The sequence below is a fragment of the Cololabis saira genome, chromosome 2, assembly GCF_033807715.1.
Source record: "Cololabis saira isolate AMF1-May2022 chromosome 2, fColSai1.1, whole genome shotgun sequence".
Lineage (NCBI taxonomy): Eukaryota > Metazoa > Chordata > Actinopteri > Beloniformes > Belonidae > Cololabis > Cololabis saira.
Window position 1 is genome coordinate 22,987,103 of NC_084588.1, and position 25,966 is coordinate 23,013,068.

General features: G+C 37.9%; 1 protein-coding gene across 3 annotated transcripts in view; it reads left to right on the forward strand.

The window, feature by feature from the left end:
- Positions 1-25,966, forward strand: part of LOC133460620 (protocadherin-9) — a 260,285-nt gene that overhangs the window by 82,429 nt on the left and 151,890 nt on the right. The window lies entirely within an intron of this gene.

The window sequence follows — 25,966 nt, forward strand, 5'->3', positions numbered from 1 at the left end:
ACTGACCATTATACATTACAATTTGCAAGTTGCTGATGTTATAATCCACGTGGCTCCTGTGGTAGCCTAAATGCATATAACAGATGTTAAGAAACTGAAATGGAGGGTGGCGAACTGTCCTTTTTCACTGGTTAATTGGAGTCATGGGGCGAGTTTTCAAAATAAGTTATGGGAGAGCAACAGTGAAAGATCACACTTCTGTGACCTGCTTTATTTCGGCAGCTGTCACCGTCAGCATGTCAGTACAGTTGCCTGCATGGTCCAGGTAGACGAGCTGCTGGCTAACACACAGCTAACGGAGGAATCCCCATCACTCGGTAAATGTACTCTGTGTTGTGTCTCATTGTAATTGACACAGGAGATAATTCAAACTCCTATTTGTTCAATTAGACCATTTAAATAGAGATGCATACACTGTAGGCTATGTGCAAATTTGATCCAAAGCGCATTTGAAATCACATCCAACTGAGGTTTGAATGCGATTTGGAAAATTTACATTTCACAAGGTTTTGGCTGTTCAGACTATCAAAAAAAAAACTGTCTCAATACAAATTGGATCTAGACTTGCAGTCTGACCATTACCTTCAGCATCCCTAGTCTTGTTGTTTCAGGTGCAGGGATAAGTAACGCAGCAACGTCACGTTAACACTCAATAGACGTCTGACGTGCCTGTCATACCATAAACAACCAAACTGCTTTGTTTTTGCTACACAAAATAGCTGCATACTTTAAAACTGTCCCGTGCCCATCTGCTATTTCATTGCCTGGCATGAGCTGCAGTTTGATTGATTGAGGCCTGAGTCAAAGCATCAAAATTTAAAAACTCCCCAACTTTTGATGCAAGCAACGGTTCCTCCACGATGCATGACACCCAAAATCTGTGAACAGACGATAATCCTCAGGACGCTTTTGTTGTTGCAAGATTGTCGCACAGTACTGTATGTGAGAATGAGAGAACTGGGCTGTAGGTTTTCTACAATTACACAGTATACCAGAATGTTGTAGGCAGTATATAGTAATAGAATGCTGATACTCCGATTTAATTTACAGAAACAACACTAAGAATATTCGGGTATATCAGTAAAAATAAATAAATAAAAATCACCACTGCAGCACCACTTTTCCAACAGGCAATCCAACTAATGTTGTTTTAACATCACTACAAAACAATAAACTTAGTCGTTGCAAAGCCTTCTGGATCTTCCTGGACACACCCACAAATAAGCTGCGCACTGCAAAACCAGCCCCTCTACAAATAAGCCTAATATTCCTAAATCTAGTCAAAATGTTTAGTTTTAAACAAAGATATCTCAGTGGGGTGAGAAAACATTCAAGACAACAATTTTAAATACTAAACAAGGCCTTTTTTATTTTTGTAGAAATACTTTTTTGCAGTTCAGTCAAAGAAGCATCAGCTGGTTTTCCCAACACTTGGAGTTGAGAATGTGTTTTTTTTTTTGCAGGCGCTACTTATGAGTGAGTAAGTATTTAAAACACCAGCTCGCTTGCTTGTGACTTTAAAAACTGCTAAATACAGTTCGGTACGCAAATGTCATAAAATAATGATTTGGATTTTCTTTTTTCAAATATAGTAGTTAAAATGATAAAACCTCCCAAAAATAATGATTTGGATTTTCTTTTTTCAAATATAGTAGTTAAAATGATAAAACCTCCCAAAAATCCAATAAATAAATACATAAAAAACATATTTATTTTTTATCATGTGATTTAGAAAAGAAGTTGTATCCTTAGTTGTCTCTGCATTAAATATTTATAGCTTGTTGAGCTCCCACGAGTCCAGCATCAGCTAATGGGAAGAGCTTTGAGGCTTATGTGTAAACACAATGCAGTCCCTCTTACCCAAACTCCCTTGGTGTCCTCGGGCATATTACCATGTTTTTCACAGACTTTCCTGTTGTATCTGGGGGACAACACTAGCAACAGGTTGCATATACTGATATACCACTTGAATCATTTCTTCATCGTAAAAGAAAATGTATGTACAGTGAAAGTAAAATGAAATGTGCTTAGAATATGGGAGCGGAAAGCTGTCACACAGGTTTACTTATAAATAGTAAACTTGATAGTGAGTGTTTTTTTCTTTTCTTCTCATTGATCATAGAAAATACCCATGACAATGAATGCACTGGGCCACACAAAACTCCTCCGTTTTTAAATCAAAACCTGCACTACACGGAATCTGATCAAAGCAAATACAATGAATAGCTGTACTGTAATGTTTTACTACTAGTTTAATCTATAGTGCAACCGTGGAAGTCCTTTATAATATATGGCAATAGTTATTAAATGAATAGAAATATGCAGTAGGTGTAAACATGTAAATATCTGAATTTCCGTGATGATTTCCTTTAACATCCATAAAATGACTTGCGAATGATGTTCTTGAATTTGCATGATGTAATTAAATGGAAACTTCATTGGCAATTTGAACAAACAAAAGGAGAATATTTTGTACATAGAGTTTGTTGAATGGTTTTTCAAAGGATCAGACTATTGGTAATAAAGCACCTTGCCAGTTGCACAAATGATAATTGCATCTTCTCTTTTTTGAGCAGATTCTCTGTTGAGTTACATTTACAAGTGTCTTGTCTCTGATAAGAGACAGTTTTATTTTTTATTAACCTGAGACATATTTCCTAAACATATAAATAGTTGTTGGACCTTCTCTATGATAAATGGGAAAATGTGTGTTTTGTGTCTCCCTAAAGCTCACAAAGTCAATATCTGGACCTTATCCTGATTTAATGAACAGAATTTCTCCCAACCTATATTTAGGGGAATATCTCTGTGGCTTTGCTAAAGCACTGTGGTGTTTGCTTATTGGGCCTCACCGGACTAAAGAAGCTCAAAAACGAACATACACATGCGTCGGTCGACAAATACATGTTGACTTACAAAGGCCCCTTTCTTCCAGCCCAAGAGGGAATGATGACTCTCATTATCGCCTCAAAGCACGACGGCCACGGTGCACCTAGTCAGCAGACCTATTAAGTTACCAGACAGCTTTTTATTGGTGTTCAATAATATCCTTCTCTCCGTCATTCGGAGTGCATCAGGGACGTGTTGCGTGGTGAGGGAGGGGTTGGGAGAGGGCGAGAGCTAACCTGAAAAGGCACAGCTGGTGGAAATGGTTCCCCCTGAAGCCGGTGGTCCTTTGGCTGATTGTTGACAAGTCCTTGGCCACACAGAATCCTTTCTTCATTTACAGCTTGATGGCATTCAGAATTGCTGGTTTAATAATAAGGGCCTACAATTATTATGTAAACTAGTCACAACACACAACACACAGAGAAGATAAATACATTAACAAACAGGGAGAGTCCTGTTATGGATATTGATTTATTGCAATTCTTCTCTCTGTGGTTCCTGGGCTGTTGGAGATCAATTTATATGCCCACATGTAGGCAAAAACCTAGTGTCTGGAAAGATGGATTTTTAGTTTATTAAAGTATTATTGTGAAGACGCACGAAACAATAGACATACAGAACATACCCACAAGGATGAAATGAACTGTGATGTATAATATGTATTATTGCGTACCATAAAGTAACATATCATTACAACAAAACTATTATTTTGAATACAGAAAGAATACAGGGAGTAGCAAGTGCTCAACGTTGATGGCATCTTATAAAGTTGCTGTTCACTTAATCAATTTACAATTGGTTTACACAAATTTTACAATTCACAAAGAGAAGGTGTCAATAAAAAGCTTAGAATCGTTTTAATCTGTAAATCCTACACAGGCAAATGACTTTAGTGACCATAATTAAGAGTTTGGAAACTCAGGACCGCAAGATAAGTTTATGAGCTTAAATAAACATTTTAAAGAAACAAAGCTTATAAAAATAATCCAGAGTGCCAGGAACACTGTCTGAGCCAACTCTAAAGACAGCTGCAGTTGCCCAAAACAATCGCTATGGGTGTCACCGTGGAGACTGAAAATGAACCAGCGTCAAGCACAGTCACAAGGCTTATACATACGCTAAATATATTAGATTTAAATGTACTTATTGACCAGAGTGGAAAATTACATTAGCAAAACTCTATTGATGCTATTGATGGTGACATTTCTTTTCTTTTTTCATTTTGAAATAGACCCAAGTGTTAAATCCTGTTTGGATATGAACCAATATTAAAAAGGAGACTTGGGAGAGTTTGTAAAATTGATAGCCAATAATATTACTTGAGTAATACAGATTTGTAAGACTTAATTTATAAAGAAGACATGAGTGAACGAGCCCTCCTTGAGATATCTAGACACAGGCACTAGACACAGGTATTTCATGGTCCGTCCTTTTTCTATCAATCGTACATTTGCAAGATGGGCATCTGTAAATATGTAGCCCAAGGACGAATTGTAACTAAAATGTTTGACCTTCGACAACTGTACAATGGTGTCAGACGTTAGGAAACATTTTCATAGTGTTTAGAATAATTAGAGGCCAAATTGTCAAACGTTAAAAAGTCTGACCTGCTAATTCACTCACTTATTTTTGATTGACAGATAATATACAATGAATCTACTGACTGTTTAACTTCTCAGGTTTTGTCTAGATTTTCCATTCCAGGGTTTTGGGTAAGAGGCTATTCCTTCTACATCAGTTGGACATGAACTCCTTCTGCTCAGGGACGCTGCCTATTAAGAAGTAATATCTTACAGCTTTCACAGCAACTGATTAGAAAATGAATGAAGAAATGAGAACATACCAATCAGCCACAAGATTATAACCACTGACGGGTGTAGTGAATAATATTATTTTCTTATAATGCACTTGTGTCATGGGAAACTTTGTATCTTGGTATTCTTGTCCATGCTTTAACAGTACTGCCAACTTAAACATTGCTTTAATTGAACCCACCATGGCAACAGCACCCGGCAACAGTCTCCTTTTAGAAAGGCAAGAACCGAACTACACCCCCTAAACTGCCATAACATACTATAGAGACTGAGATGTTGTTGATTGAAAAGAACTCTCCAGAACCCAATAACAGATTTAAGAAAAATGTACATTTGTATACATGCTATTTCTAGAACATTTATAGGAACAATTATGCCTGTCATTTCTTTTATTTCCAAAAACCCTCTCTGATCTCTATTTCTGAATCCTGCTTTGCAGCTCTCTGCGCAACAGGCCTCTGTTAACATCATGAATAGTTTTCTGTGCAACACATAAAAGAAAATGTATGCCATTTGAATTGAAATGCTACGTATTTTTCACACCAAACCTTTTCTTTAATCAGATTTGGAAGCTGCTGTGCATTGTGCAGGCTCTGATGACAGGGAAACTTTAAGGTGAGATGAAACAGCGATCTTAAGAGAAGGGGCACTTGTCACTGTGAGCTTTTGCCTCAGACTATGTCTCAATCGGGTACAACAGGGAAGTGCACTGCAGGCTGCAGAGTGGAAAGATGTGATTAAAAAAAAAAAGAGAAGAGGAAAGGCCCCGGGCCTTTTCACTGTATAAGAAACCTGTTCTGCTCTATTCTACCATTTAAATTCATTCTGATTCTGTACTGTACATTATCATCCTTTCTCCATCCTGTCTACTACCTGACACCCCACTCATGATGACAAACACTTTGTCTCTTCACGGTACGGCTTTTGTTTGTGTCTTATCTCTCACACACCAAAACCACATACAATTTCCTGTTCTTTGTTTGAACCTCACTCATCTTATCCTGCTTGAAACCAGTTTTTCACACACGTACTGAGCAATCAGTGAAGTTTTAACTGCTTGCCTAAAATCATAGTGACGTCAACCATAATGGAAACAGCCTTGATTAAACTGCGGTGGCTCTGTGTGACACACTACTTCCTCTTCTCACCGTTTGACTTTCCATGAAGGTCAGTGTGGCCATTAGCTCGATCAGCCTAACACTGCCTGCCCCACCTCTCCACTTCAATTCTTCTCATCTCCCCTCTCCTCACTTCTCCACCCCCCTCACGGTCTGAAGAGAGAGATGTGAGGGGGCTAAATTTATCTTCACAGAAACCAAAGCTAACATGTTAAAAGAAAACTCCTGCAAGCTTCGCAACTGGCTGCTGATCATGATCAACTATGCCTTAGCGAGGCGTCTGTCAGAATAACATGCACCCGTTTCTTCTTTACCCTTCTGTCCATGCTTTTTGCTTCTTATCCTTTTTCTCAATGTGATCCCCCCATCCCTTGTTTTATTAACAACAGAGCTGGTGGCCTGTGATAACTGGTCACTCCTCTAGGCGTTGAAGGGCAAGGACGCTATTATCCTAGCTGGATGGACGGATTGAAATATTGCCTGCAAGTGGTTGAGCCTGCCAAATCTGCCAGTCTTAAAGCCCCTTTGTCTCTTCCAAGCAGGAACATTAGTGAGGGGGCCAGGTTCCTGGATATAAATTCCCTTCTCAGAATGGAAATGGAAGAGAGCAAGACTGAAACAGAAGTGCATATTTGTGGAAAGCTAAAGAATTGCGTGATTTGTTTGTCTTCAGTAAAAAAACAAAAAACAAAACATGGATAACATCCATTTCTGTCAAGAGTAGCTAAATGTTTGAATCCTGCCTGAAATGATCTTTACTTCAACCATGTATATGACAAAGAAAAGACATGAAAATATGATATACTGTATAAAGTAAAATTACTGAAATGATCAAATTTCAACATCATAAATTATCTTTCAGCCAAATAGCAGGATTACTTATCAAGAACCATTCTCAGAACCATTACTGGAATATTTCATTAGCTAACACAGTTTCCTGAGGTTCTAATAAAACTACCACCAGGACGCAATACAACAGCCCCCTTCTCCAGCATGCCTTTACAGCTTTATTCGTATCGGGGGGTTTAAAAGAGCAATTGCACAACAATACAAACATATCATTTTGGCACCAATTACAGTTTACATCTTAGTATATCTTCTGAGAGAAAATGCAATACCTAGCTGAGAACTGACAGCTGCTCACACTGCAAGTCCCACTTTAAACATGAAACTTGACTGGCTGGCAACTTTATTCTGAAACGTGTATACTTCTCTAATCTGCAGTTTAGCCACAGACCATTTATACTAATCCATCTTTTAGAGACAACTTTGAAGCCAACCATATGTCAAACAACCCAGCTATATTTTAATAAGTAATATAATAGCCTGCAGGTCATGGATGAGTCATAATCCCAAATTGAGCATCGGTTATAAGGGCTGTGTACTAATAGTGCATTCATAAATAGGAAATCAACTTAAGGTTGGAACAAAAAGAAAGAACGGAAGTCATCAAAATGTGAATGTCGTAGTCAGGATATAAGATATTAGAAACGGAACTGGTAAAATCTGATTAGCTGATTTATTTTGTTAGGCGAACAATATAACTGCTGATGAGAATTTGCTGTAAAAGTCAAAGCAAAAAAGAATTAAAAAAATGACACTGAGTGTTTTGAATTCCCATTTCTGAGGTAACAGTGGATGCAGGATGATTTGAAGTACTGGGTGTAGATAAAGATGGGTAGGCTGGATAATTCATTTTCTGAGCTGGTACTGTCAAGTGTCAGAATTTAACAAATTAGAATTTGTATCCAAAACACAGTGAAACAGACTTCCAGCCATGATATGCCCCAAACAAATTGACAGGCTTTAGACTTTTGAATTGGAATTGCATCTGACAAAAAAAAACAACCCAAAAAGCAATATACAGAACACAAAGATGTCACTTCAGACATCAAAAACTATGACCCCAAGCAGAGAATAAAGATTTATTTTGTAACGTGTCAGAGATCTTTTGCAAATCGTGTCAGAAGTACATTAATTAAATTAATATTTAATAATTAATATACATAACCCTTAATCCCTCCCTTTTCTTTAGTTTGTTGCATTTAGTTCAACAAGAAAACCAAAAAATTGTGTTCAACCATTTAACAAGAGTAGACTCAAAGACGGGAAAAGAAAATACATGTTTACTTTACTGTAACATGACCTTGTGCCGCTTAAGTACCTCAAATATATCCTCTTGTCATATACATATTCTTGCAAATTCTGATTTCTTCAAAAGCCACAGTGTCTCTTCAGACTCAGTGGACACAAAATAGATGGAGAAACCATTAACTTATCCTTGTCAACCTCAGTCCATATATTTTACATGGTTGTAAATGTCAAATGCACTACATTTATATGCTCATCTAGCCATCTTGACCACTCAAAGCACTTTACACTACAAGCCACATTCATCCATGTGAGTTTCAGTGTCTTGCCATTATACACTTTGATGTGCCGGCACAGGAAGCTGGGGTTCAGTCTCCAACTTTCTGGTTGACAGAGCCTCTTTCTGTCTACTCGGCCACAACAACATACTGTACTTGCTATTTGCTCTGTTGTATGCTCTTAACAGCAGACATAAGCTGTAGAATGGATTCTGTTCATTAGACAACATACTTATAGAAAGGCAAATTAGATGCGAAGTTGGGGGTCAGTTTCCCCATCTCTGAGTTTTTTTGTCCATTGTCTGGCACCAATTTGTAATTGTATAATTGTATTTTTGTTATACTGTATTATTCCAGTTTAATTAGTTTTTAAAGTAGGACAGCTAATACCTACGGTTGTTAAAAAAAAAAAAAATGTGTCAGCACCATCTCCATACATGCACACCATGATTATTATGATGCCACTAAATGAAGATGTATGCCCTCTTTCTCTCCTCTTATGGATAGAAATGTCAGTCAATTCAAGAACGAGGTAACTTGAATTCACAATTTCGATTTCCGACAATACTTTTGAGAACAATTACCAATGTTGTGCTGTATTTCTCTGTCTACAGCTGATAGAAATGAGATTGAAAATGTGCCCTTGAAAGCCATGACTCAAAAATATAATAACATTTGTGAATCAGTCTCATGTAGAAATGTGTTCACAGTAAAGGTGGTGCAGAACAGGCCTTCAGTTTTACCGTTATGGCCTTTGGAGAAATTGGTATTCAATTGTACCAGGGAGGGAATAGATCTAGCTGCTAAAGTCTCATAGACACATATTTTTCAAGGCATTTTACACACGAAGTGTGCACACAAGTCCATGAAAGGAAGAAAATCAAAGACACTAAAATAAGACCTTTCTTTCTTAGTGCAAGATTCACGTAAAACATCCATCTACCATCTCTTAGAGAATCACAAAGCTCTGAAGTTTATCACTGCCTCAAGGACTTCTTTTTACACTGCATGCTCATTGTCCATGCTATTTAATTGGATTAAGGAGCCCTAGTGTGGTCTCTCTCTGTTACTGTTGTCTTGTAGGTGTATAAGGTTATTAAAGAGGTAAGCATGTTAAGTCATTTGTTATTCCTGGCATACTAATAAACATGTTAGCTTTGGGCACAGACCCGGAGCCTCAGATGGATACTTCTGCTATATCTGCAGCTACAAACCTCATTATCCTAAGAGGATGCTTAAGAGCACAATGACCAGGGGAAAAGTGTGGAAGACAAGTGAAAAATGTTTCACCTTTTTAAAATACTTTGAGAGTTCTCTTTGTTAAAATAGTGAGGTTTGGCCTATTATTTCTATACGAATAGATACACAGAAGATCAGAAGTTAAAACACAGGGAACAAATTGCTGAAAATGTGCATTAAAGTTTTGCTACAAGTCATACATTGCACGTGTAAAATTACAAACGACGGGAACGAGAACACACTGAACAAATATATTTAACCTCATTGCCCCAATTATACCAGACTGAGATCTATGCTTATTTAGCTAACTTTTTCTTTTCTTTTTTCTTCAGCATAAGCAATTGTTCTTGACACATATACCCCCATGGGTTTTTGTCAGGGAAGGCTTGATTTTACTAATTGGTACCAAAGCTGTTAATTGGAGCTGTGGAAACAAGAAATGGAGAATTGGAAGGTACTCTCTTGGGAAATGTGTGACCTTATTTTCCATCTGTACTCGTTATTTTTTTAACCATCTAACTGCAAGACAATGTCAGTTTATTGTCACAACAAAATGCCCTATAAAGTAGTACAATTTGCAGAACAAACATACTTGACAAAGCACTAAGGTGTAATATGCCATTTATAATGTTTAGAGTCAGGCTGGTTCTTTCAGCTCATAGTACCTGGTGCTTTAAGTCCTAGGGGTTTCATGGGACTGTAAAAGTTGTTTTGGGCATTTAAAAAAAAAAAAAAAATTATTTTTTTAGATCTTGTGGCACTGCTGGCCTTTATTGGTAAAATAGGTGGACAGGAAACAGGTGACGGTGGGGTAAACGCAGAGCAACAGGCTGGGACTCAAACCTGCGCTGCCTGCATGACTGTAATGGCCTCTGTAGATGGTGTCTGCTCAAACCACTGAGCAATCCAGGGCCTGGATGAGGATAAATCAATACATTCATCAGATGATGTTTGTCAGTCCGACGGAAGTGTCTGAGACTGTGATGAGCCACTGTAGACAGATCAGGCTGTAAAGGGAGAAAAGTCATACAAAACCTGCCAATATGGTATGTTCATAAAGGGTTATTTTATGGTGTGGGTCTATTTCCTTTCTTTCGAATTTTCCTCAGAACTAAGACCAATACTCTGAAAAGCACTATCTCTCAGCCAGGACCAGTTGGATGCAAAATACCTTTCTGCTGCTTTGTGTTGTTCCTGGTCTCTGCAGTGAAGTCGGGGTGGTTCAGAGAATACTGAAGTCAAAATTTCCTGCAGTCAAAGTAAAACTAGAGCTGCAGCTTTCAGCAGAAGCAACAGTTCTGTGCACTTTAACTTAAACACTGGGCAACTGTATTAATAAAGATTGGTGACACTGATGCTACTTAGTGAGGTCAGTATTTGTGCTAAACCTGATCCAAACTGAAAGAATCAGATCACTTTATACTTCAAAGTAATTAATAGCGTTTCAATGCTAAGATGCTGGAATTGTCCTTGTTGTGTAGTTAGTGAAGTGCTCTTTCAAGAGAGCACTTAGCAATCAACGTGTCCAGTGCAATAATAGCTCTTATACGTTTCCTTAATTAATTTTTCTTGTCAGCAGATTTAAATATAGAGTTCTCCTGCAATTTAATTTTCATTCAATGCCCCATAAGAGACAGCATTTGTAAGATAGATTAGAATAACCACAAATATCTAAAATATCATGTCCAACAACAGGAGAGTGTCCAGTCTCTTCTACTAAATGCTTTTCTTATCCAGCTACATCACATCTTCCCAGAGCCCAGTCACCCTCTCATGCTCAAATGATTTTTCATTGTCAATCACTTTAGCGGCTTTAAAGTCCTCTTCACTCAACAACGGTCACATGCTTTGGGAAATACAGTGCATAAAATGCATGCTATCCATCATGGGAAACCATCATCAAAAACAAACAGAGCTGGCAAAATGAAAAAAACACCAATTATGAAATATCCAAAACTGATCGTGCTCCAGCAGTATTTAAAAACATTCTTTTTTGTTCAAATTGCTCAGTCAAACGTTAAAATGTTTCAAAAATGACAACTAAAAGATATTTCTTTGTATTTATTTATCTAGTGCTATGAATAGGTTCAGAGAAATGCATTCAACCTGGACATGAGATTGTGGCTCTTGTTTGGGATTCAGTTTTAGAACTGTGTTTTCAAAAGAAAGTGGATTAGTTTTAGTGATTTTTATTTATTTTTTCCTTTCTTGCGTCGTCTTTTGCCACTTTGTTGTCTATAGTCACTATGACCTAAATACAAAATAGTTTTCAAACTCTGTCTAAACAAAGAGAAGCTTCCGCCTTGTGTCGCTTCGGCAAACCCAGTCTGCATGGCTGCCCGCTGTCTTGTTTGCAGGGGATTCACAAGCTGGATTCACTCACTTGTTCACAAGAACATTCTCTTTTTTCAAAACCATATAAAAGAAGATTTAGATGTCATCATCAGTCCCTGGAACTTGCTAAGTCTCTTTGATAGTAACACAAAAGATAACTGACTGAACAAATACTGCAATCAGGTATTAAGTGGCACAATCAAGATGGAATATGAATATTCTCCCCTTTGCTAAGGTCATGTTTCTTTCATTTAAGTAGTATAGGAAATTATGGTTCATAAGGGGTCAACCTTAGAATAGCTCCATACTTTCTTAGATTAGGATGAAGTAGTGGTGTAGCATTCTGTTAAACATGTTTATATTTAGCCCTGGTTCAGTTGTAATACAACATGTACCTGTAAATCAGGTGCACCACATCCTTTAACATACAACATGCATTTGATGGAGCTGCTTTCAACAAAGGTGATGGTAAACCTTTTTTGTGAAACTTATTTTTTTAAATTGTGTAAAATGTTGACGTTAACATAAATCATTTGAGTCTGCAATGAGCAAAGATACATTTTGAGAACACTAGGTGGTGTTTTTAATAGAAAGGACACTCATACTGTCAACCACATGGGTGTATAAGAGATGCTTTTAACTTGTGTTGCAGCTAGTGACACAGGGAATACTTCATTTAGAGGATTGAAAAGACTATAAAAATAGCAAAATATTTTGTGAATAAACATTACAGCATCTGTAAAAGGGCTAAAGACTTTTGAAAAAGGATAATTATCTTGAACACATGTGAAAATCCATAATGGATGACCTCAAGAGTTGAAGGCCGAAGGTCTTGTCATGGGCCTCACAGTTCCTGACCTGAAGATCACTGAAAATTGTGGATAGATCTTAAAAGCCCAAAACAGCCCAGGAATTTGACAGAGCCGGAAAGAAATTGGGGACAACAAGTTTTTTTAAAGCTGTGATTCTAGGCGGAGGGCTTACTCTTTAATACAGAACCAAACTTTGGTTTTTTTTCCACTTCCTTTCATTATTATTTTGAAGTTGCACAATTGAAATGAAAAAGATAACAATACTGATTTGCATACAAAACAATAATTTTAAACTGTAAGCAGATCATCTTTTACCCACTTAGCTACCAGACAAAAAGCATACTTTACACAGCTGTCTTTTAAAATGTTGGTCTGTATACAGAGGGCAAGAACAAAGGCCCTGACACTGTCTAACTCGCAGGAATACAGTATGAATGGGCATTTCCGACTACGTTGTCCAATGTTTGATTTTTTTATAAGAAGTTGAATCCCGACAATAGGACTGCCATTCAACATAAAATATAAATATAAAATTTGATCGTCTGAGTTCAACTTTAATTTTCTAAACTGCCAGTATCTTCTACATCCTGTGATTTATTCAACAGCTTCTTCAGAATAGTTTAATCACTTGTCAACCCTCTGGGTCGTCCCATTCTGGCACAGAATTTTATTTAAAAGACTGCAATACATCTCGCCTTCCAAGACAGCATATCCTTTCTTTGCTAAATGTGCTATGAAATACAATTATTTCAGTTTCAAGGCTGCATTTTATTTACAAACTTCAAGTATATGCATGGGGTCTGTTTGTGAAATTATGCAAATGTATTTGCTATGTATTTTGCAAGGAGCTTTGTAGACGAGCATCATACAGCGGGTCAAATTCAAGTCTAACATTTTTCTATAAATAATGGAAGTTCTGAAGGATGCAGATTTTGTCAATATGAACAGCTTTAACAATAAAATACAATTAATATCAGGTTAAGGTTAAATAATTTAGTATGAATGAATGAATGAAGTTTATTCAGTCATGACAACACAAAACACAACACCAAAAAAAAAAAAACATTGTGCACAGCATTAACATTTCATACAAAACCAAAAATGTGTTTAACAATGACTGAAGCAAACTGCTTATAAAAGCCTATCCTACATTAACAAATTTCTTTTTGTGGCTACCGACCTCCAGAAAACCAAAAAGAGAATAGAAAAGCAAAAGCAAATTTGAATTTCCCTGGGAAGGAACTAGGGAAGGAATTCACATTTCTATTCTCATGAAAAGTTTAATACTTTTTTGTAGCATGTTTGGTTCAGCTCTTTGATGAATACTGTCGGAAACACTTGGACAACGTGGTTTGTTGCACAGCTTATCTGCTTCCTATTAAAATGTCTTTAGATGATCAGAAAAATAGTTTACCTGATGATGATGATGATGGAAGCTCGAAATATTGAAAACACAACCAGTGATCTTCAGATTGTAATGCTAATCCAATAGATGGATGAATACCTGAAGGGGTAGATGATAAACTACAAGTAAACAGGACATATTCACAAGAATGGCATGATGGTAAGAACTACTTATTAGTCAGTGCGTTTACCTGGGAAGTTGAATTCCTCTTTAATTCAGAATTAAAATTAAATCTGATTTAAAATGAGTAAAAATTACCATGTAAACACGTAATTCCAAATGAAAATGGCCATTGCGAATTAAACTTAATTCCGAAGTAAGTGGCTAGTTTATTCAGATTTTAAATCGAATAGAATAATTCCGTGATCATGTACAGTATAAACTCATTCTGCTTTAAATCAATTCTGGTCTTTCTGCGCTGCTCGTTCCCTTGCCCGTCTGTCGCGATGACGCTTGTATTCCGCGCTGGACTGGTTTTTCGAAACAAAGTTTTAAGATGGCAGCACGCAGTAAACGGTGGTCAAGAGCAGAGACGATTTATTTAAAGGGGACCTATTATGAAAAACACGTTTTTTCTTGCTTTAACATATACAGTATAAAGTGGTCTCCCCTCAGCCTGCCAACTCAGACAAGGAGGAAAGCAACCAAATTCTGCAGTGTCTGTACAGCCGCCCGGATGAGCCATCCAGTGTGATGTGGCTTCTACGAGCCCTTCAGATTCTGCTCCTGTGGTGACGTCACGACAGGAGCGATGCGTGAAACCACGCCAACAACTAATCCAATCTGGTCACTCCCATAGAGAACCTCAGCATCTTCATCTCTGCTACCTCCAGCTCTGCCTCCTGTTTTTTCCTCAATGACACTGTCTCTAGACCAAACAACATTGCTGGTCTGACCAAAGTTTTGTACACCCTTCCTTTCATTTTAGCTGAAACTCTTTTATCACACAACACACCTGACACTTTTCTCCACCCACTCCATCCCGCCTGCACACGTTTCTTCACCTCTTTTCCACACTCTCCATTGCTCTGAACTGTTGACCCCAAGTACTTAAAATCCTCCACCTTCTCTATCTCTTCTCCTTGTAAACTCCCTCTTCCACTTGGGTTCTTCTCATTCACACACATATACTCCGTCTTGCTGCGGCTAACCTTCATTCCTCTCCTTTCCAGGGCAAACCTCCACGGCTCTAGCTTCTCCTCCACCTGTTCCCTGCTCTCACTACAGATCACAATGTCATCTGCAAACAACATAGTCCATGGTGATTCCTGTCTAACCTCGTCTGTCAGCCTGTCCATCACCATAGCAAACAAGAAGGGGCTCAGGACTGATCCTTGATGTAGTCCCACTTCCATCTTGAACTCCTCTGTCACACCTACAGCACACACCGCTGTCTTACAGTCCTCATACATCTCCTGCACCGCTCTAACATACTTCTCTGCCACTCCAGACCTCCTCATACAATACCACAGTTCCTCTCTGGGCACCCTGTCATAAGCTTTCTCCAGATCTACAAAGATACAATGCAGCTCCCTCTGAACTTCTCTATACTTCTCTATCAACATCCTCAGACCAAATACTGCATCTCTAGTACTCCTTTTTGGCATGAAACCATACTGCTGCTCACAAATGCTCACTTCTACCCTTAGTCTAGCTTCAACTACTCTTTCCCATAACTTCATTGTATGGCTCATCAGCGTTATTCCTCTGTAGTTGCCACAACTCTCCCTTGTTCTTAAAAATGGGCACCAGCACGCTTCTCCGACATTCCTCAGGCATCTTCTCACTATCTAAGATCCTGTTGAACAACCCTGTCAGAAACTCTACTGCTACCTCTCCTAGACACTTCCAGACCTCCACATATATCATCAGGACCGAGTGCCTTTCCACTCTTCATCCCTTCAATGCCCTCCTCACTTCATCTTTACTAATCTTTGCTACTTCCTGGTCCACAACAGTCACCTCTTCTACTCTTCGTTCTCTCTCATTTTCCTCATTCATCAACCCTTCAAAGTATTCTTTCCATCTTCTCCTCACATTACTGGCATCTGTCAACACACTTCCATCTCTATCCTTAATCACCCTAACCAGCACGTCTTTCCCATCTCTGTCTCTCTGCCATGCCAACCTGTATAGATCAGTCTCTCCCTCCTTACTGTCCAACCTAGCATACAAGTCATCAGTCATCAGTTATAATTGCATAAATTGACTATCTTTCATTACTTAATATACTGTCTTGGGGTTGAATTTGCATAAAATGCTAAAAAACTAATTTTCTAAGATTTAAAAACAAAAAAAAAGAAAATGGAAAAAAGAAAAATGGAATGTGGGAAAAAAAAAAAACAACAATTTCATAGGGCCCTACCTCTGTTTGCTGCCTTGGATCTGTTTGATAATTCTGCCCCACACAATGTTTCTGAAAGCAATTGACTCTTTGTCAAGCCCCACACCCGTTGCTAGGTCGGACAAAACTCATCTCTCCTGTCCACTTCCATTGTAAAAAACGGGGTTTTACATCACTATTTCAAATTATTGGACCAAAGAAAATCAACAGCAATTGGATATAAATAAAAAGTAACCCTTCAGGTACCGTGCAGTGAGATTAAAATACTGAGGTATTCTGCAAAAAGGAGATCTTTTGATTAGTTTAGCTGATAGCACGGTGCGAGTGCGCCCATCCACATAGCTTTACCCAAAGCAGGCATTTTTCGTAATTTACCGTTGTTTTTGGGATGAAATGTATTCCTGTGATTCTCTCTGGTTGGCGGGTGTCACGTTTACCAGTGCCCCGAGTACACCACTTAACCATTTTAAGATAAATAAATAAATGTTTTTGCGGTTGTAGCCTGCTGCCGAGCCGACTTTTTTTGGCAGTACGGATCGGATTTCTGTTTGGGGGTAAAAATACGCTGCACCCTCACTAAAGGGCTGAGTATGGTTCTGCGTCACACACACGCAGAGCACACGGCGCACCCGTGACACCGTCACGAACTGTTCAGACTTCTCCGTCTCTCCATTTGGTCGCGGTGCAGTACCCCCCGCGGCCACTAGTTAGCGATCTTTTTCTGAATGGTTTATCCGACTTTTTCCGGTCACAGTAAATCAAAGAAATAAGGACAACTATTGTGCAAAAAACAAAAACAAAAAAAATCACACATAAACGAAGAAAAAAGCCCTGGAAGTTCACTACTGTTTCAAACCGGAAACCGGAAATGCTTCGCTTTCAAACGAACCAATCACAGCCCTCTCGGTCTGCGTGTGGACGGCGTCTCCTCGACGCGTAGTTACAATTTTCGGGAGGTGCACGTCACTGACGGCGCATGTGACGGCGTGTCCTCTGCGTGTACAAAAACCACACGCCGTAGACACGGCGTCGTTTTGACGCAGAAGCATAATTCAGCCTTAAGGGTCAATCATATCAGCATCCTGGGAGGGCGATTGGTCCTTACAGCCATCATAAGCTGCCAATACTTGCTGTTGAATCTCAATATAATACTAGTATTATACTAGTATTAATATGTTGCATAACTACACCGTCATATAATTCAGGCAACACCTCAAAAAACACTTTTAATAACACTAACCAGAATCGATATCGAATCAAATCGTGATCATCGATTCTGAATCTTAAGAATCTGAATCGAAACGATTCTTGACATTTGAATTGATCCCCAGCCCTAGTAGTATGGGTAAATAGTTCAACAAAAGAAAGTTTCTTATTGTAAAAAACTATGCAATTTAATAATGTCTTCAATAATATTAAATGTAGAGTGTACAGCAAGACACAGCAAGGCAATTGAACCTTAACGAAAAGAGTGAGTAACAGAAAAGAAATTACAGAATGATGTGAACTTATTTTGCTGTTTTGCTGTTTTGAATATAAAGTGTCACAAACGCCAATGTGAAATGAATTTCAAGGCACCGACAAACAGCCCATGTGGTCGTTCAGGGCTGGGATATGATTTCTCTCCTACTGCCTGTAGAGGCGCTGATTTATAATACAACACTGTGCAATCGTGTGAACAGATGGCCTATAAGGGTGTATGGGGTGGAGAGCTTCTTGAATATTCGCTTTGCTTGCCAGCTTTCTTTCAGCGGCAAACATTCAAATTATTTTGTAAATGAGTTTCTCTCAATGGCCATGTACACAAAATTTGATTTAAATATATAGTTTTGAATGATGTGTAATTCCTTTTTTAGTCAAGTTTTTCATTATATTTTTCACAATGTCGCCTTTACTTAATTTTGTCTCTGTGTGTTTTGTGCTTTCATCATTATCATATCCAAGATTATCTGTTGTAATAATTCAGCTATAACCCTTTTATTTCTGGCTATCTTTTTAGAATCAGATTTTTAGGTTTACATCAGATATTTTAAATTTTCTGTGAATTTTTGTTGGTTAACATCTACTGTTGTTAAATGTGCCCTATAAATAAACCCCTCTTGACCTCATTATTTATTCTGGGTTCTTTTCCCATTTAACCGTTTGCATTAATACTTGAATTCAAACACAAACAAGCTTATCCCTGTTTGATCCTTGTTTGATCAGAGGCTCCTGAGAGCCGGCAAACAAAATCAGAAGAAAAGCTGAACACAGTTCACTGATGAATATTAAATGAGAAAGTGTAAAGAATTAAGCTAAGGTGTTGGGGGTTAAATTAATAAATAAATGATCTCATATATATTTATAAATATTGAAATAAAATGTTGAATCTCCTGTGGTCAACTTTCATAGACCTCGTGGTCTTTGAAGGCATCATTAGCTGGTTTTATCAGCACATTGACCCTAAAACTAGTACCTGAGGGGCCTGCCGCCTGACTGTAGAGCTGCAACATGAGCATATGAGTCTTGGGTAGATGAAATAAGACTTTGAAGTGGATTTTCTATTCGAAGGATTATACATCTGGGATTTTGATTCATGCCGACTTTTGGTTCTTGAGGCTATGTACTTGTGTGGGTGGAAAGAGTTAGTATTCACAATATTATTAATGTATTTATTGCTTCTACACTTGAAATATTGATATTTAGTTAGTGAGTAAAAAATCTGGCAGATGGCTCATCAGAATTAGTCATAATGACATGTGTTTTGGGGATAGAGGGAAGAAAGTACAATGTAGCCAATATACTGTACTAGGGATTTCAGAGATATAATCTCAGAGATACTCACAAGACTTGTGGTCATTATACTGTCAGGATTTTATTCAAATAAATTATTTATTTGAGGTCATGTGCTCATGCTGCCTGGAGGAATGGCATATGCAGGCATTATGATCTCCAAGCCCTCTACACTAAAACAAAAACATTTCATTTTTCTTTTCCTGATGTTGCAGTAAATTGGAAGGATAAATGCCTTACGACAGGGATGATTATTTTATTGCAGACTTGTATCTCACGGAATCATTTTTATTTCATATGGATTTCCCTAATCCTGGTGTATGTTGACATGACCTAGTTTGGCATTGAAATTTAGTGAATACCTTTTTCTGGATAATCTTGGCGTATAATATAATATAAGGCACCCTTTCTGCTTCGATGACCTATTTTAATGGGAGATTGTCTTGTTTTCAAACAGACCTCTAAGCCATGCCATCAGGCCTATGAGCTACAGGAAATCCACTGCAATTTTAGACTTTTATCATGAAACAAAAATTGTAGTAAAGAAATGCTCACTCCCCCAGCTCCCAACTGGCAAAAAACAAAATGTATACTGGATCAAATGTACTGACAGCCTGTGAGAATAGTACACCTCATGCTCGAAGGGGGAGTCAGATTTTCTATACTGTAGTGAGAACACCTTCATTTCCCTGAATAATATCCATGACAACGGGGTCTTTGTAGAGTTGCATATTGTTTCTGTTTACTCCACCAGTGGAGGGGTTATTGTTTCCAATATGTTAATGCTGTTTTTTCCTAAAGGAATTCTGTCTTTGAAGTAATCTCTTTGAGTGTGTTTGGTTCAAGTACCATCCTCCCGGGAAGAGGTTGAACTTTTAAAGATGTAATTTTCCTCTTGCCACCCTTGAAGAGTCCTACTGTGCCAGTTCTTACCTTGAGCAGTCAAGACATATAAATCTTTGCAGATATGTCTTCTGATTAGATTATCTGCTTTATATAAACAGGTGCACAGAACTACAGGATTGCTGCTTGCAAGTTATAGTAAATGCAATAATAGCCGGATGCAAACGCTTGCTGGCAGATAGCATTGATACTGGGGGCAAACAATATTAATGGAGCTCTGAACACTAACCCAATTTATTATACAAAAAGCTATCTTCCCTGCACAAGTTCTCTAAAAGCCCTTGTCACCATAGCAACTACTCCAGGTTTTAGGTACTCAGGAACGTACATACGTTTCAATGGGGTCATAACTCCTAAGGCTGTAGCTGATGGGCCATTGACTATAAGAGTGGACTTTGCTGAGCAGAAAATCCCTGACTGGTCAAAGACAACATGCAAGGAGTTCACTAGACCCTGAGTAACACAGGTAATCAATTTTAACAGCATTAGGGAATCGGATGGGATTACTTAATTTTGATAAAGTTGAATTACAGTTATACAGTAGATGCAACCAGCCAACAATAAGCAAGATAAGAGATTAAAAAGAGAGACACTGTCTTTAATGCCCTTTAAGATTTGTGGGGCTCATTTTAAACATCAGTCAAATAAAATTAAAGTTGTCTGACAATTAATTTCTAAGATTGTGTTATATGTGTGTCCTTCTGAGTTTATGAAGACTGAAAGTCTATTTGTGCCGGCCTGCCCTGGAGCCATCATTTAATGCTGCAACTGAAAGGATACTTTCATATTCATACAAATGATTCATGAAGAGGCCATTCCCAGGACCACCATACCTGTATATTCCCTGATCAGGGAGATGTAGTGGAGGTGGGAGGTGAGTTTGAGTATCAGCAGAAGGTGCGTGCATGTGCATAATACACGTAGCTGTGTTTTTTCTTCTTGCCAGAGATTTTCTTGTGTCTTACTTGTTGTTAGAGTGTTAGATTAGTTTTTCATTTAGAAAGAATCCATGCTTTCTACCTTTGATTAATGTTCTAAGGTATATTTTTGACACAAGTGTTTTGATTCTTCATATGGGAGCTACGAGGGTTTAAAATCATTGTCTGGCAGTAATTAATAGCTTTGATAGCTTTGTTTTGATGTATGGTACAATATCACTATGGGAGAAGTATTGAGGAAAGTAGTTTTATTGATGCCATTCATTTTGATTAACGGGATAAGCCATATGGTTTATTACATTGACCCATCTGTGAAGCTGTCTTTGGTAACCTTTTGGAAATGACAGACATGTTCAAACTGGGCCAACATCAACCAATCTGATCAAGAGATTCTGCACCCTTTCCATTTTTCTCACTACCAATAGAGCCAGTTGTTATATCTTGCTGCAATCAATCCATATAAAAGTGTTTTCTTGATGCAGGAAAACCTTCACTGGTGTTGACTCCATGAAAAAGATACTCTCCAGCTGAAATACCTCATGCTATATAGCACTACCTTCGGAGCAGCTTTTGATGTTTGACAAGTGAAACACAGAATAAACCTGCCATCAGCCGCCAGTAATTTTTCACAAGACGCTGATTTGCATGAACCTGTGTTGCTTGGCTATAATTGCTTAACTTCCCAATGCCTTTTTTTGAAATCAAGCAAGAATTTATGTGCTTATGAAAGCAGAAAGTCTGAACATCTTGAACTAATTTGTTTTGGAGATTTACAGTTTTAATAGTTAGAAGAAAGCCCTTGAATTTATATCTATTATGGAATTTCCTCTCCAAGGATTAAAAAAAAAAAAATACCTAATTGAATTAAATATGTTTAAATTTTATCAAATTGAACTGAAATGTTCATGTTTGAACAGCATAATCGCAGCTGATTAATTATGTGTTTTTTGTTGAATGAGGTTTGCCACTAAATTCTATGTACCCTAGATGCCAGCTCCAATGACCTCAGCTAAGGCTGCTGACTGACGTCAGTCCACTTTTACGGTGTATCCTCCAAAGCACTTTGCCAGGAAAAATACATTAGCAAAGGAGCGAGTTTTCAGCTTGTCAGGATTCAATATTAAGGTTGGGGAAACTCTTTGGCAGCTCAGGTAATATGTCTTACCCTCTGATGAGGCCATAAGTGGCTGTTAAGTGTGTGATTCTGCTGCATTTTTCAGTCAGCCTATTTACATAACAAGTATCTTGCTCTGACATAGTCCTCTTGTAGAGGCAAAGACTGTCACAGAGGCGGTCCGGAAAGTCCAAATGCAGACAAACCATACCGAAAGGTAGAGTCTAAGAGCTTTTTAATAAATGCAAAAGACAGGAGCAAAGAGGTCAGATAGCAGGGTAACAGGCAAATTAAATCAATCTCCAAAATGGAGATCAGACAAGCAGAAATTGTTAGGGTAAGTGGGTAAAGGAAGGCCTGGGGAAGATTGGGTGGAAAAACAGATGACTGGATGATGAAACCTGAAGTGGGTAGAAAAAGGAGCACAAAAGACTCAAAGCTGACCTTTGAAAATAAATTGTAATGGTAAACCTGAACATCTATTTTCATTACAAAATTCTTGTTATCATTATATAGAGAGACCCAAAAGACAATTCTTAACAGATTGGTCCTTTTCTTCAGTATTATAAACCCAGGAACGGCGTCTTACAGTAATTTACTGTTAACCCTTCCCATTTCATTGATAATTCGCAACATATTCCTCTCATTCTTTAATTGAGGGACAGAAAAAAATGTACATTTAAATGGAGGATCTGCTGCTGAATTGCTTCCTTTGTAATATCACCCTGGTGTGAGAAAAAGACCTGTGGATGAAGAGCCAACATATTACCGTATAATCATGGTTACATTTAATCCTCTTGTCTTTGCATGTCATCAGTCTTGCACAACATGACAAAAAAAAAGAAGAAAGAATTGCTTCAATTGCACAAATCTATCAAAAACCCTCTCTAATGCAAACCTAAATTAAATAAAGAGCTGATCTTGAACCGTTATGTTTTTTTGGCTGACGTTAGAACCCTCAACATGGCCTGGTCAAAGCATAACTCTCTTTCCAATTTGATAACAATATCTTGGAAATATGAAATCAGAAGCCTTCCAAAAGTTATTAAGTTAATATGCAACTAAATGTAATGTCTTGCTTTAACTTGCCCTTTAGCCATATTGTAGAACTAATGTAATCTCATTACACACTGACGCACAAACAGTTAGCAGCAATGAATTTGGTCAGCATGATTGCCGTTATGGACATGCACATAAATGATCATAAGTGAATGGTGCAAAAACTGTTTTCGTCTCCATATACTTTTATTTGTAGGGAATGAACTCAACACGTGTTTAAGAAAAATGAGTATCTATCAATGCTGGGCTCATAGGAAGAGAATTCATTATTTGGTATTGTAAAAATGCACATTATCAAGTTTTTGTTGTTGCATTAATCCCCCCACCACAGTAGTGCCTGTGGATTCCAGTACATTTTGAATGTCAGGAAGTGTGTGTATATATGTATATATGTTTGTGTATATATTTATATGTAAGCCTTTTTTTAATCTGCATGCAAAATCAAATTTTATTGTGGTGCTCATAAACTTTAAATTAGTGGAAAATATGTAATGCAAGTGCTATATATAAGTAGAAACTGACCATCAAGAGGATAAAAAATACAAAATGGGCATCTGGAAGTCATGTAGTCACCAGACCTCAGTCAGTCAGCATGTAAATAGCATTATAAGCCTAATTAAGTGAGATGTGAGATGGCAAGACAGCTGATGGAGGCTTTGGCGGAAGCATCCCAGATAAATAGGGAAGAAGAGGAGGTGGGGAAGAGGAGGACTGCAGACACTTGCAAAAGCAGATTGACAGGGTGGCTATAAATTTTAAAGAGCAGTGATCGGGCACTGATTGGCTCTGAGAATCTGGACAAGAACATAGCAGGAGGGTAGTGAGAACCAAATTGAGAATGAGGTGAGTCTGACAGCGTGGGAACTTCTGAATGTTGAGCAGGAATAGGCAGGTCACTTTTATGCTATCTATCATACCAGTAACTCCTGCAATGATATTCTGTCCCACACAGGGATGGCAGACAACCAGCGCGGTGTCTGTGTTGACCAAAATTCCAGGAAAAAAACTTGACTGCAGGAATTGTTAGACATATAAGGGCCTTTTTTAAATGTATATATGCATTCTTCCAAATCCACATTATAAGTCAACAGGCACACAAGTATTCTGTTTTTCTTGCTCACAAAATAAGTCGCACACCTGCTGGATTTTGGCCAGAAGCAAGTATAATTTATATTCAGTTTACTTATTGAGTTGTTTCTAATAGACATAAAGATAGATTTTTTTTACTTTTTTAATTGTGGTGATCAATGCAGTTTTTCAAGGCAAACAAAATGTGATGATGACTAAAACAACACCAGTTCCAGAAAAAAAAAAAGGATTGTTGATGGATTGTTGTTTTCCCTGAGTTAACATGATGCCAGTGTGGATTTTTTTTTTACATTCTGCTTCATAAATTTGTTAAAGAAAAAAAAAATCTTTGTGAAGCTTAATGAAGCGTAAAACAGAATAATAAAAGACTGCCAGAAGCCATATAAAGTGAAATGAATATCAGATGTTTGTACAGCACCTCCACATTTTATATAAACTACAATTGTAAATGCCACCGTAATCTCATTTATCACTTTTATATACTTAGTGTTGTTATGGCTGCTTTTACAGTTAATGAATAGATTTAGCCAGTGGTCACATATCTACTTATCTGACCACAACAGCCAACGTTTCCTCTCATTAAGACCTTTGAGCAAACAAACTCAAACCTCATACATATACATATAGATACTGTATACATACATACATACATACATACATACATACATACATACATACATACATACATACATACATACATACATACATACATACATACATACATACATACATACATACATACATACATACATACATACATAGGCAAGTGTGCTCAACCTTTTGAGTGTGTGTGCGTGTGCGTGCGTGTGTGCGCGTTTATATATATTTATTTTTTTCCATTCAGGCCTGTTGTTTGAGACTATTGTTATCCAGTGTTGGGATAAAACCTGATGCCATACACAAACCAAGAGGGCTATTGGCTATATCTAGTTTGCTAGACTGATTCAACCCAGGAAGTAAAGAAAATTGCAGTTCTTCAACTAACCTGTAGGTTGAATACATTTTTTTAATTAGGGCCTGAGCACTGACAGTGCGAATGGTTTGACATAAAGAGTCATGGGTGGTGTCATCGGACTTAGTTTTGAGTCCTTGACCTTTACTGGTGAAAATGGCACGCGCGAGGGCCCGTTCATCGCTGCTTGCAGCTTTAATTTATCTTGTCTTTGCTGACTGGCTATGGTTAATGGCTAGTTATCATCATTCTAGCCTCTTAACACTTATGGCTGACTTGGTTTCTGAGCTCCAAATTAAGATTTAACAGAGCTTAATCATTAATTTTTTAAGATGGTATGTCTCGCTGTGTTCTTAACTGTACTAAGAGATCGCTGCGAACAGTTTGGTTTTGCTTTGAAGGGTTCATGGGCAAAGTTCATGAACCCTGGAATCTGTGGCTGTACGTGGGAAACCGAACAACCACGGGTCCCAGGGAAGCTCTGTTAGTCCACATTTCAGATCTGCCAGCACTCCTTTGCAAATTTTACCTTGGTAATGATGTAAATAATGTAAATTTGAGGACGTTTGGACAGGATTGATTTGAATTAATGTAAGTTAACATTAGTTAGCATCATAGGTAAGCATAGGCCAAACCATTGAAGCTAAGATATCTAACTTGTGGTAACTAAGCTAAAGTGAGCATCCTGCAACCAGCTTATTTTGCTCATTTATGGATTGATCAATGTTGGAAGGTGACGGTTCCTACCAAAATTGTGAAATTAGACAACAAAAACGCTTCAAAAGCACTCTCCAGAAACATAGTTGATAGAATGA